This window comes from Rousettus aegyptiacus, unplaced genomic scaffold, assembly GCF_014176215.1.
Source record: "Rousettus aegyptiacus isolate mRouAeg1 unplaced genomic scaffold, mRouAeg1.p scaffold_m13_p_2, whole genome shotgun sequence".
In the NCBI taxonomy this organism is placed as follows: Eukaryota; Metazoa; Chordata; class Mammalia; order Chiroptera; family Pteropodidae; genus Rousettus; species Rousettus aegyptiacus.
The window spans coordinates 171,716,779-171,729,375 of record NW_023416295.1 but is presented as its reverse complement, the minus strand read 5'-3'; the positions used below and the strand labels follow the sequence as shown (position 1 = coordinate 171,729,375).

At 37.1% G+C, this 12,597-nt stretch overlaps 1 long non-coding RNA gene across 1 annotated transcript in view; it reads left to right on the top strand.

Annotated features, from left to right (window-relative positions):
• The window catches only part of LOC118613801, a 64,479-nt gene that overhangs the window by 35,781 nt on the left and 16,101 nt on the right, over positions 1 to 12,597 (top strand). The window lies entirely within an intron of this gene.

Below are 12,597 nucleotides of genomic sequence, written 5' to 3'. Positions count from 1 at the left end.
CAGATTGCAAGGACCTTGTCAGCTTACAGTTCGCTCTCCACACCAGGACTTCACACGTGCACATAGACATACCACAGTCCAGTTCTGAGAGGGTGGAGGTTCTTCCGTTGGAGCCATTACATAAAGCAACTTGGGATAGTAGGAAGTGACAGGCTAGCTAATTCTTCTGGTCACTTGAAAATTTAATAGCTTATGTGAATGGTATGCAACAAAGGACTTGTCTTGGCAGTAGCCTGGCCAGCACTGACAACTATAAATCTTATTACCGATGACAGAGTCTGTCCATCTGTAACCACAAGAGTTGAATTTGACACAACATGCTGTGTTCCTATCTTAAGCTTTGGAGCCTGAACAAAAGTACACCAGATATGGCTTGGGCTCATATGTCTATCTTGGGTCAGATGCCCACAAAAAGAGCTATATAGATGATAGCTTCACACAGCTCTGCAAACCTATTTCTGTCAGAACATTTCCTGTGAAACACATGGAGCTCTAGTTTTCCATGATCTTACGTTTGTGGAGACTTCATTGCTTATTGGTGCAGGAAACTTAGATCACTTGGAGAGTTGAACTTGATAGCCAAGAAAACAATGACAACCAGGAATCCTTTGAACTTGTGTATGGGTTCTTATGGGTTGATGACAATTTTTGGACTCCTGTTGCATCTGCACTTAGAATAGCATAGGTTTTTGGGATTGATTTTCTCTGTCACAAAGAACAAGAACTGTTAATATATTGCTTCAAGGAAAAACAATTGAGCCACTTCCTATAACAAAAGGGGCGTGACCTTGGAATTGACAATAGCTGTTTAAGAAGGGAGGTGGAGAGAGAGGGTAGATTAAGGTTTAACTTCTGCAAGTGAACCTCTTCATTACCATCTGGTGGCCTGGATTTTCAGTGTCTGATCTGGGTGGCAGTCAGGAAATTATCTTCTGTTTTGATGTTTTATATTGGGATAATAACAGGAACTATTTCATGGAAAAACTATGAATTAACAGAAAGGATAGAAAGGAACTAACATTTATTGAATGCCTACTAAGGGTTAGGCGTGGTAAATTTTCACAGTATATTCTTTTATTGAAATATGTGAAGTTCATTGGTGCTACAAATTTTCAGGTCTAGGTAGATAATATAGCGAATATCACTATCTCAAACTATTTTGACTGTTATTATAGCCATTTAGAGAAAAGAGAATTATATACTGATACATTATTTCTTTTGTGTCTGCTGGAACATTCTTTTATGGAGAAAGAAAATACCTACATGAGTTAGGAGAATTTTTTGGTTTTGTTTTTATAACTGGGCTTGTTACTTATTTAGCCAAAGGCAGAGAGGAGAGTAGCAGGTCTGAAATTAGAGACAACTGTGCTGTTTTGGGAAGTTGAGACTCTTGACCCAGGGTTTGTTGAAGTTGGTGAAGGGGAGGTCAGAGTAGGTTAGTATTTTCATAGCTGAACGCAAATGTGAATTATTGTTGTTTATAGGTACAGTTTTGCTTGATCTCTGTAGTTACAAATGGCGTAAATAAAATACAGTACTGCTGTTCTGGGAAACTTCTGCAAAAGTCCCTGAACCAATGCAAATTAATTTTCTCCAAAAATACCAAAAAATCCCCCATTTGGATGTTTTGACTGGTTGATGGAATTGACTGTTATCATGCTTGTAAAGAAATTACCTTACATTCTTTTAAAGTAGGAAATTAAGTTGAAGTGCTCCTTCTCATTTTACATTTAACTGTTTCTACTCTTAAGGTAATAAGCTTTTGCAGTCTCAGCAAGGTTTACAGAGAGGTTACCCAGAGACCCAATACTGTCCTTTATTGTACTGAGATAGAAACGTTAATGGTTTTTAATCTATGAACATTTTTATTTTTTTTTCCTGTCAAGTGAATTACTGTACTTTTCCTCTTGGCTGCATCCTTTCCTTAGTCAGAGAAATCCTAATAATGTAATTTTCCCATCCTGCTTCAGTGAACAAATAATTGCAGGCATACCTTGTTTTATTGTGCGTGGCATTATTGCACTTCACAGGTGTTGTGTGTTTTACAAATTGAAGGCGGGGCCCTTCACCAGCAAAAAGATTATGACTCCCTTTGTTGCAATACTTGCTTGATTGTGGTGGTCCAGAATCCAGCCTGCAGTATCTCTGAGGGATGCCTGCACCACTTTAAAAAAAACCAGCTTTACTGAGGTTATAATTAATGTACTGAAAAATCGCCAGTTCGAAGTGTACAGTTCAGTGATATTTTAGTAAATTCGTGGAGCTGTGCAGCCATCACTACACTCCAGTGTTAAATACCCAGCACCCAGAGGATCCCTTGTAAACACTCTTTAACTTTACGTCATCCACAAATCGTGTTAGGTTCTGCATCAAATTTAATCTTCTTCCTACAAAATTTCCTACCCTCTTTTTTATCTATTAATCTCCCCTCCCATCCTTTTGTATATGTTAGTTTTTTATTGCAGGTCAAACACATCACCCTTGTCATTTTTATTCCATTCTTTGCCATGTTATAAAATGTGTAACCTTTCTTGAGAAGAAGGGCTTTAATTTTTATTCAGTTATTTTTTTTCTTAGAAGACTTTGTAATGCCTTGGGCCTCTCAATAAAAGCTTCTTGCATTATTCTTGGGTTCCCATTGAATTCATTTGTTATTTATTTTTAAAGGAAATCATAAATCTAGTTATTTATCTTTGTACAGATTAAAATTTTGTCAATTTGGAGAATTCTCTGCATATAAGTGTTCACATGCTTAGTGAATAAAGTAAATGAATATTCTAGTACACCTGTGCTTTATAAAGTTTTATTGGTTATCTATTTCAGCATAAATTATTCTAAAATTCAGCAGCTTAAAACAACAGTAAACATTATCTCACACAGTTTTTGTGGCTCAAGAATCTGGGAGCCTCTTAAGTGAATGATTCCAGCTCATGAAGTTACATTCATAATGTCTGCTGGGGCTGCGCTCATATGAAGGCTTGACTGGGGCTGGAGGACTTACTTCCACAGTGGTTTACTCACATGGCTGTTGGCAGAAGGCCTCAGTTCCTTACCGGATGGACTTCTCCAGAGGCCTGGTCGAGTGTCATTAGAACATGGCAGCTGGCGTCCTTCTCGAGCCACTGAGCTGAGAGTAAGGGGGAAGCTGCAACACTTTGTGACCTCATCTCAGGGTCACATATTGTCATCTCTGCTACATTCTGTTTGTTATAAAAGAGTCACCAAATATGGCCTACACTCAAGGGCAGGGGAATTAGTTTCCACCTTTTGAATGGAGGAGTATTAAAGAATTTTGGTGTATAGTTTAAAACTACTACACTTGGTATTTGAATGACTTTTTTCTGTCCATGAGGGTCCTATAGCTGTTGGCTTTGCCCTTAGTTTCCCATAGCATTTCTTTTGTTTTGCTTTATTCATATTATCTAAGTTATGTCTTTTTTTTTTTTTTTTTTTGCTAATGGAAGCTTTAACATTTTAGTTAAAATGACCAAATAGGTTATAAATAGAACATATTCTCTAAAGGTTGGATGAACCATCTCCCCAAGTTCACAATAAGCCAGTTAGATGACAAGAGTTTATGGTGTAGTTTATTGGTGGGTTTTAGAATTGGAGAAGTCCTTTTCTGGTGCCAGAGACTTCTGTATTTCCCTTCTTGACAGGTTGTGAAAGAATAGTCTATACTTGGTGGTGTCACTTCTGCATCTCTGTCTTTTAACCTACCATAGTTGTTCACTGCACATGGGTACTAGCTGGGGCGTGGGGAACATGTAGGGGGCTGAAATTCAGTCTGAGCCCTGCTTTTCAAGCCGCGTGCTCACCTAAAGAAGGCACCTCTTTTGAATTTGTGTGTAGGTGCTCTGTGGTCTTAACTGAAGACACCAGTCACTATTTTTTTCCATATTGCCAAGTCAGTGAACACTTTTTAAATATTAATTGGTTCATCAGATGTCTATTGAGCATCTCTGTGTGCCACGCACTATGCTAGGACCCCTCTGAGGCAGTTGACACTGTTAAGGATTTTCTTTTTCTTGAAACTTTCATCAGAAGATTGTATTCTTTCCTTTCTTCCCCCTTCCTTTTTGGCTATTGCTTCTCAGTATCTTTGGTGGGCTTCTTGTTCTCTGCTTAGCCGTTCATTGTGGATATTTCCCACTAAGTCTAATCTTAGTCTTAGCCTTTAGCTTTTATCACTCTCGGTACTCTTTGAGGATTTCCGCATCAAAACCTCTGGTTTTAGCCACTGCTTATTTGCAGTTGATTTATAAGTAATTTTTTCACCCTAGATCTCTAATAATCTCTAGACCTAGCAATCCGGCTGCCTTCCGAACAGCTCCATTTGGGTGTCCTACAGGTAATTTTAACCTGTCTAAACCTATCTACCTCTCCCTACCCTGTCTCCTCCTGTATCTGACGAGTGCAGCATTAATCACTTTTTCATTCATATTACTCATGTTAGAGACCTGGGAAACAACTGAAACCCACTTAGACCCCTCCTGTTATCACCTTAGTTTAGGTCTATGTATTTAAAAAACAGCTTTATTGAGATATAGTTAAAATAGCATACAATTCATGTATCTAAAATTTACTATTCCTTAGTTTTTAGTATATTCATAAGAGTTGTACAACCATCACCAAAATCGATTTTAGAAAATTTTCATCACCCCCCAAAGAAACCCCATATAGGTATTAGTAGCCGCTTCCTGTTCCCCCCTCCACTCAGCCTCTCTCCTCTTCCCCAGCCCTGCGATAACCACTGACCTGCTATAGCCACTGACCTACTTTATGATTCTATAGGCTTGCCTGTTCTTGACATTTCATATAAATTCAATCATATGATATGTGCTCTTTTGTTACTGGCTTCTTTACTTAGCATGTTTCCAAGAGTCATAGTTTTCAGACAAGTTCTTTCCTGAGTTTAAAGTCTCCTACTCCAGCCTTCCTGTGCCTTGCACCTAACTATACAGCTCTTATGGGGACTCTGGAGTTAATCTGGATTTGAACCCTGGCTCAACCACTTAATCTCTAGGTAATCTTGAACAAGTTATTTAACCTCTCTGTACTTCAGTATTCTTCTCTATAATAGGCAGAATAATAATATCCTTATAAGCTTGCTGTAAGGATTAAACAAGCATTTGCCACCGTTCATGGTTACAAGTGTTCAGTAAGTATTATATATTCTCAATTTGATAAAACCTGTCACATATTACTCAGTGACTTTTCTCTTAAATCTGTACACTATCCATGTATAGATAATCATAAATATAACCGTACACTTTGTTTGAGGAAATAATCTTAACCATTCTTTTGTAATTCTGTCTATCCCATCCTTTTATCATGAAACTTGTAGATTTGCTTTTACCTTAGAATACTTGTAGAATCCATGTTAACCTTTTTTTTTTTTTCTCTTAAATGTCTACATTTGCTTCAAACTACTTTGAAAATAACACCGAGGGGCTGCTTGTGCCAGGAAAAAGATAATATGCTTTCTATTTCAGACCATTTGATGTTAACTCTACCTGGAAATGGTTAAAATCAAGGCATAGATAAACTGCTTGACATCTCTGTTCTGAATCAGAGGCCACAAGTCAATCAGTTGATCTAAGGAGAATATCAGCTAACATTTTCAGTGGTTCTCAGTGGGATAGGTACCATATTTCCAGAGGATATTTAGAAAAGTATGGGGACATTTTTGGTTGTCATAGTGGCAGTGGGGAAGGGAAGAGATACACCACTGGTGTTTGTTTGGTGGTCAGGGACCAAGGATAACAGTCCAAAACGAAGAATTGCCCACCCAAAATGCCAGTAGCATTGCTGTTGAGAGACCGAGTTAATTGAACCTAAGTTTGGCTGTTTTATCTCAGTTATTAAAAAAAGATTATTGCTTAAGGTAGGTAGTTTTTTGAAAGAATCTTTCAGAGCTGTAGTGTGTAATCTCTGTATTCTTCAAGGAGAATTAGGCCATAATTTCTCATTTGGGAGAGTATGGTATTTTCCTGAAAATTCTAAAAGCATTGCCATTATGAATGTGCGTTGGTGGTGTTTAATCCCTAAACTTAGGAGTAGTTGAATGGTTAGAATGGTTTAGTGGTTAAAGAAAATTGGCATTACATGTTGTTAGTAATCTGTACGTCTCCACGGTTGGTAGAAGTAACATAATTTGTGCCTGGCATCCCAGTGATGCTTGAATACTGCTTGTACTGTTCTTTCTTTTTTTCTTTATAAAGACCAAATGAGGTATTCTTTTGGCAGATCAATAAGATTATATTTGGTATGTAATTAAACTTGTTGTGGCTTGTTTCACTTGAGCCTGGTATAGGACTTTGACAAAGATTTTAGGGAATCTAAGATAAGTATTCTCAATTTCCTAGGGTACTGTTTTTCAAACTTTTTTGGCTGTGACTCATAATTAGAGACACATTTTATATTAAGACTCAGTTATACATGTAAGTGTGCAGATATCTGAAACAAAAGTTTCATGACATAATTCTTACCCTTACTGTGGGAAGTAGTACAGTCTGACACCCCTTGGCCAAACCGCCTTCATCTCTCTCGGACCTCTCCAGTAGCCTCCTGATGGCACTCCCTGTTTCCCCTGCCCAGCTCTGTGCTCCTTTCTGCTGTCTGAATGATGATTTAAAAATCTTAGTTGGCTTATAATATCCCACTGACAATTACTTTTTGTTATAAATTTATCCTTTGCGATTTTTAAAAGGCTTCTATAATGTTTTAATAAAAATTTGAAAATTAAAAGTTAAAGTAGTAATCATCGACCTCAGATACCTAGAATAAGTTATACCACAGAACCCGCCCTCTTGCTCAGTAAGCCTTGAGGCCTAAAGAGTATTCCCATCCCTGTTTTCTCATTTGTTAGCCTCACAGTCCTGCTGTGTTCATTTAATTCCAGTGCGTTGCCTGGCCCATTTTGTGGATCTGCCCATTTCTTTGAGACCTGGCAAAAATGATAATCTGCTCTGGATTCTGTTGTAACTTTTTTTTTTTTTTTTTTTTTGGTAAGCCAATGTGAGGAGAGATTTGTCATTTCAAAAGACAAGCTAGTGTGCTGAACCTAACAGCCCAGATTTCTCCACACATATTTCATTGTTTGTTTACAGAAAAGGAATATGGCAGTGTGGAATGCTGAGTTGGGAGTCAGGAGGTCAGAGTTCTCCTGGCTTTGCCACTAATTCATTTGGTGACAGCGAGCAAATTGCTTATAACTGTTCTGAACTTTAGTTTCTCATCATCTGAAATTATTGAATGCTCTGGGTTTCTTCAAACTCTAGAACATAGCAGTTCTACCACCTTTGACAAGGTTTTGAGATGAAGAGTCTATTTCTCTACTTTGCCATCCTGATTGTCTCCCATCTGTTGTAATCCAAATGCCTAAAAGACAGAAAATAAGTTTTAATCATACTCAATTATCGTGCTGGAATAATTCCAGAATTGTGATTATAAAATAGTCTAGACAGATGAAGAACTGTGCAGATGACAATTATATGTGTCACTGTGGGGGTGAAAAATGTAGATAAGCGTCCCTTCCTGTGCACTGTCTGTGAACTGCTCTGTGGTCACGATTGTACAGTCCACCTAGAGAGCGTGTGGGCTCTGCTGTACTGTGCTTTCTTTGAGTTGCAAGGCTAATTTCTTACAGCGTTCTCTTTGTATTATGTTTTGTGCCTTGAGTGTGTGTAATTCGGCAAGAGGTAAAGCTGGAGAATTCATTGCTTTGAGGGTTGGAAACCCTCCTCTTTCATCCCAAGGCAGTTTTGCAGGAGAGTTTAGCACCAGAAAAGATAAGGTTACCAAAGTTATGACTGCCTGCTTGTGAGCTGGGTCCCTGCCGTCACATAGGGAGTTATGGTTTCCTTATAATACATTTTCTTTGTCACTGAACCTTGGAGCTCTTTCTCTGAGATACTAGTGAGCTGCCTGTGACGATATTTGCTTCTGAGTTATTGGGAGGCTTGGGGGACATATGTTAAAGTTCTGTGAAAATAGGCAAAACAGGGCTCTGGTGTTCTAATCAGGTAGTTGTTTGGTGGCACTCAGATTCTTCAGGCTCTTTCACAGCCCTATTTGTTAAAGCCTTTTTTTGGTAAAAGAGATAGAACATATTCCCTAAAATATATTATCTGCTTTAGTCCAGTGAGGCACTTACCGTTGTAGTGCCTCACTGAGCTCACAGTCAGATTGCCATCAGCCTTTTTCAAATGAACACACATAGTGTGTGTCTATATTCCCATAATGAATTGAATTTTGGGCAAATGTAATTCTAATCTCAAAGGAGCTCATGGTATTCATATGTTGTTAGGTAAGTTTACCCCAATTTGTGAACAAATTGTGTCTTTTCCCAAATGAGTCAAAGTTACACTGCCTTCCACAATAGAGAGAGTGAGAGAGTGAGAGTGAGAGAGGGAGGGAGGGCGGAGGGAGGGAGGAAGTGTAATAAAAGCTTTATTTTTTGGCTGAACTAAAGGAAGTGACCTAGGGAAGTTTTTAGTCCTCGCTGTAGCATTTGACATGGTCGGCCACTCCCTCCAACCTGAAACTTTTCCTCCACTGACATCTGTGACATTACTCTTCCTTGGCTTTTTAAACTCTACCTTTCCAGCCATTCTGTATTCTGCTCAGACCTTTTGCTGTCTGTCTTTGTGCACCTGGTCTTTTGGTGGTCATTTGTGAGTGCTGCCTTGGAAAGGTCACAGTACTCTCTTCAAATGTTCTTTCATACACCTCGAGTCTAAGGGGAGGCTGTAAACTAATATGATATTGGCAGGTGCTTAGGATGTTGTTTGATCACTTAATTTATTATTATTAATATTTTAAAATAAGCATTTACTGTTTATAATAAGAAAGTGTAAATTACCACTTGGAAGTGTGCTTTTGAAGAGCTTCTTGGAGTAGAACTTTTAGAACTGAACAGTGGAGCGAGGGATAGACAATGATAATTATTTTAGCTACTCACCTTAAGTCTTAGAGAAATAGCACAAGATACGCATGCCTTTACAAGGTTTGGAAATTCCTTAGTATTTATTTATCTTTTAAGTAGCAGAATTGGTTCTGGATATTTTTCCCAATAATCTGTTTCTTTTCTGTCATTCTTAGAGGAAAAGATGTTTCTAAGGTCTCTTCTGTTTAGTGTAGAGAATGTTCCCTCCTTAGTTTCATTTTTCCCCAAGAAATGATTGAGTTTTTATATTTTAGATTGAGTCTTCAAGTTAGGCTTCCCCCTAGAGCAGTTTTTTTAGAGGTATAATTGACATATAACATTATATTAGTTTCAAATGTACAACATAATGATTCTGTATTTGTGTATGTTGCAGAATGATCACCACAGTAAGTCTAACAGCTGTCATCATACTTAGTTATAAATTGTTTTTTCTTGTGACCTAGTAACTTTCAAATTTGCAGTATAGTATTATTAAGTATAGTCGCCACACTGTACATTTCCAAGACTTGTTTTATAACTGAAAGTTTGTACCTTTTGACCCCTTCACCCATTTCCCCACTCCTATCCCCTGCCTCTGGCAACCACCAATCTAATTTCTCTGTAGCCACCCCCCCCTTTTTTTTTTAAAGATTCCACATACGGGTGAAATCATATGGTATTTGTCTTTCTCTAAAGTGACTTATTTCACTTAGCATAATGCTCTCAAGGTGCATTCATGGTGTTGTGAATAGCAAGAGTTCACTCTTTATGGCTGAACAATATTCCGCTATGTGTATACATATATCTGTATGTACATATATATCACATTTTCTTTATTCATGTGTTCATCTGTGGACACTTAGGCATTTCCATGTCTTGGCTATTGCAAATAGTGCTGCAGTGAACATGGGGGTGCGTATATCTTTTCGTGTTAGTGTTTTCATTTTCTTTTGATAAATACCCAGAAGTAGAATTGCTGGATCATATGGTAGTTCTATTTTGAATTTTTTGAGGAACTTCAAAACTGTTTTTCATGGTAGCTGCATCAGTCCGTATGTGCACCAATAGTGCAAAGTTCCCCTTTTCTCCCATTCCTCATGGTTATTTATTGTCTTTTTGATAATAGCCATCCTAACATGTGTGAGGTGGTATCTCATTGTAGTTCTGATTTGCGTTTCCCTGATGATTAGTGATGTCGAGCATCTTTTCATGTACCTGTTGGCAATCTGTATGTCTTCTTTAGAAAAATGTCTATTCAGAACCTCTGCCCATGTTTTAATCAATTTTTTTTTGCTATTGCGTTGAATGAGTTTCGTATATATTTTGAATATTAACACCTTATTATTTATAAGATTTACAATTATTTTCTTCCATTCAGTAGGTTGCCTTTTCATTTTGTTAATGATTTCCTTTGCTTTGCAGAAGCTTTTAGATTGATATAGTTACACTTGTTTATTTTTGCTTGTGTTGACTTAGCTTTTGGTGTCAGATCTAAAAAATGATTGCCAAGACCGATTTCGAGGAGCTTATCATCTATGTTTTCTTCTAGGAGTTTTATAGTTTCAGATCTTACATTCTAGTCCTCAATGCATTTTGAGTTAATTTTTGTATATGGTGTAAGATGGTGGTCTAGTTTCATTCTTTTGCATGTGACTGTTCAGTTTTCCCAAAACCACTTATTGAAGAGACTTTTTTCTCCACTGTGTAAGCTTGTCTCTTTTAGAGCAGTATTTTTTGAACTGGGTATGTGGGTAAGGGTAAGTAATGTTATTAAAAAGATAATAAACTCTAAGGAGTTTTTCAGGGTGGTAATATAAAGATATCAGATTTATGTTGAACGGGGATGGCTTTCTCTGTCTCTGCTCTTTTCTGCTTAGCTTTCGAAGGCATGTCAAAGATGGGTAGTATCCTGGAGATGTTTAGAAGTGTTTACATTAACATGTCATGTTTGGGGCCAAGGTGGTGTTTTATTTACGTATTTATCTTTCTGCATTTGGTCATTATCAACAAAATGGTTAATATGTACTGTGTACACAACATTCTTTGGAGTGGGGGAGACTTTCTCTCCCCCACTCCAAAATGAGGTCCTTAAACTTGAAAACACACTCATGTCTGGAATGTTTGTGCTTCTCAACTGTAGTCTTTCGTTCTAGCTCATTAATGGTCTTAATGGTGACAGAAAACAAACTTCTTTAGTCAAATGTCATATTGGAGTTTTTTTCCAGTAGACGTTTTATATTTTTAAAGATATACTTAACTTATTGAAGTTTGGGATATGGTGGCGTGCAAAGAAAATTCATGTTATCTCCCTCAGTCCTATTTTTATAATAATCTGAAGTTTAAGCCAAAGCCTGACTTGGAAACAGTTTCTTTTCTTAAAGGAGTAATCTAAGGGATTCTAGATTTATACTATAATTTAGAATTTCTCATATTTTCCCATTGAAATGTGAGGAAAATAAGTTTATGGTGTAAATGGCAAGCTTTTATACTTAAAGGTTTATCAGCATTCACCCCAAAGTTACTGAGATCAGTAACTTATCAAAAAAAGAACCTTGATTTTTGGTTTTTAAAAATTACATCTATACATGTTGCCAGGGTGCCATATAAAAATGCTACAAAAGAATATCACTAGAGTGTATTTAAATTAGAAAAATTGCCTAGAAATAGTATTTGTTTAGTTCTTACTATGTGTCAGCATTGTTATAAGCACTTCTCTTATATTATCTCATTTAATCCTCACAGTAATTCTGTAAATATTATTATCCCCATAAAGATTATTAATTAGCTTTAGGTCACACAGCCTTGTAAGTGGTAGTGTAGGTATGTAAAATCAGGTTCTTTGACTGAAATATTCATGTCTTTCATCACTGTATGGCCTAATAAAGTCACTATAGATTGTTTATATCACCTGAATTTCAGATAGTTGAGCTACAGAGATAGGCAGGTCATAAAAATGTTTTTGAGTTAGAGGTGTGAAGCAATTTCTAACATTTAACATACCATTTTACTTTTTACTGCTACTCGTCTAGAATGTGAATGATTTTTTAAAAATTAGATAAATTTTCAAGACTATATTTTCAGTTATATACCTTAAGGTGAATATAATATTTTTGTGGAAAATATCTGGACATATCTCAATATTTTGTATCTAACTCTAGCATTGAAAATTCACTTTAGAACTTGACTTATGTAGATCTGTATGAGGTAGCTAATTAACTTCCACCAATATTTATTAATTGAGCATCTTCTGCATGCAAGGCACTGTACTAGCTGGTTGGGAGCAAAATGAGAAGGGAGCTAACATTTACTGAACACGCGTTATATTTCAGATGGTCTTAAATTACTTTATATAAGTAGGTATTATCCTCATTTTGTAGCACAGGAAACTGAGGCATAGGGAATTTAAGCTCGTGTAACCTAAATGGCAGCTCTAGAATTTGAACCGAAGTCTGCCTGACAGAAAAGCCCATGCCCCTTTTCTGACTCACTGTGCTTGCTGCCTCACATGTAGATAGAGGATGTGTTCCCTATTTCTAGGAGCTTATAGTCTAGTCCAGGGGTTTGCAAAGTGAAGTTTGCAAATGAACTGCTAGGGGTCTTCGATTAATTCTTAGGGAGTCACAAGTTCAGAACTGTTTTTATAATAATACTACAGTGTTATTGCTCAT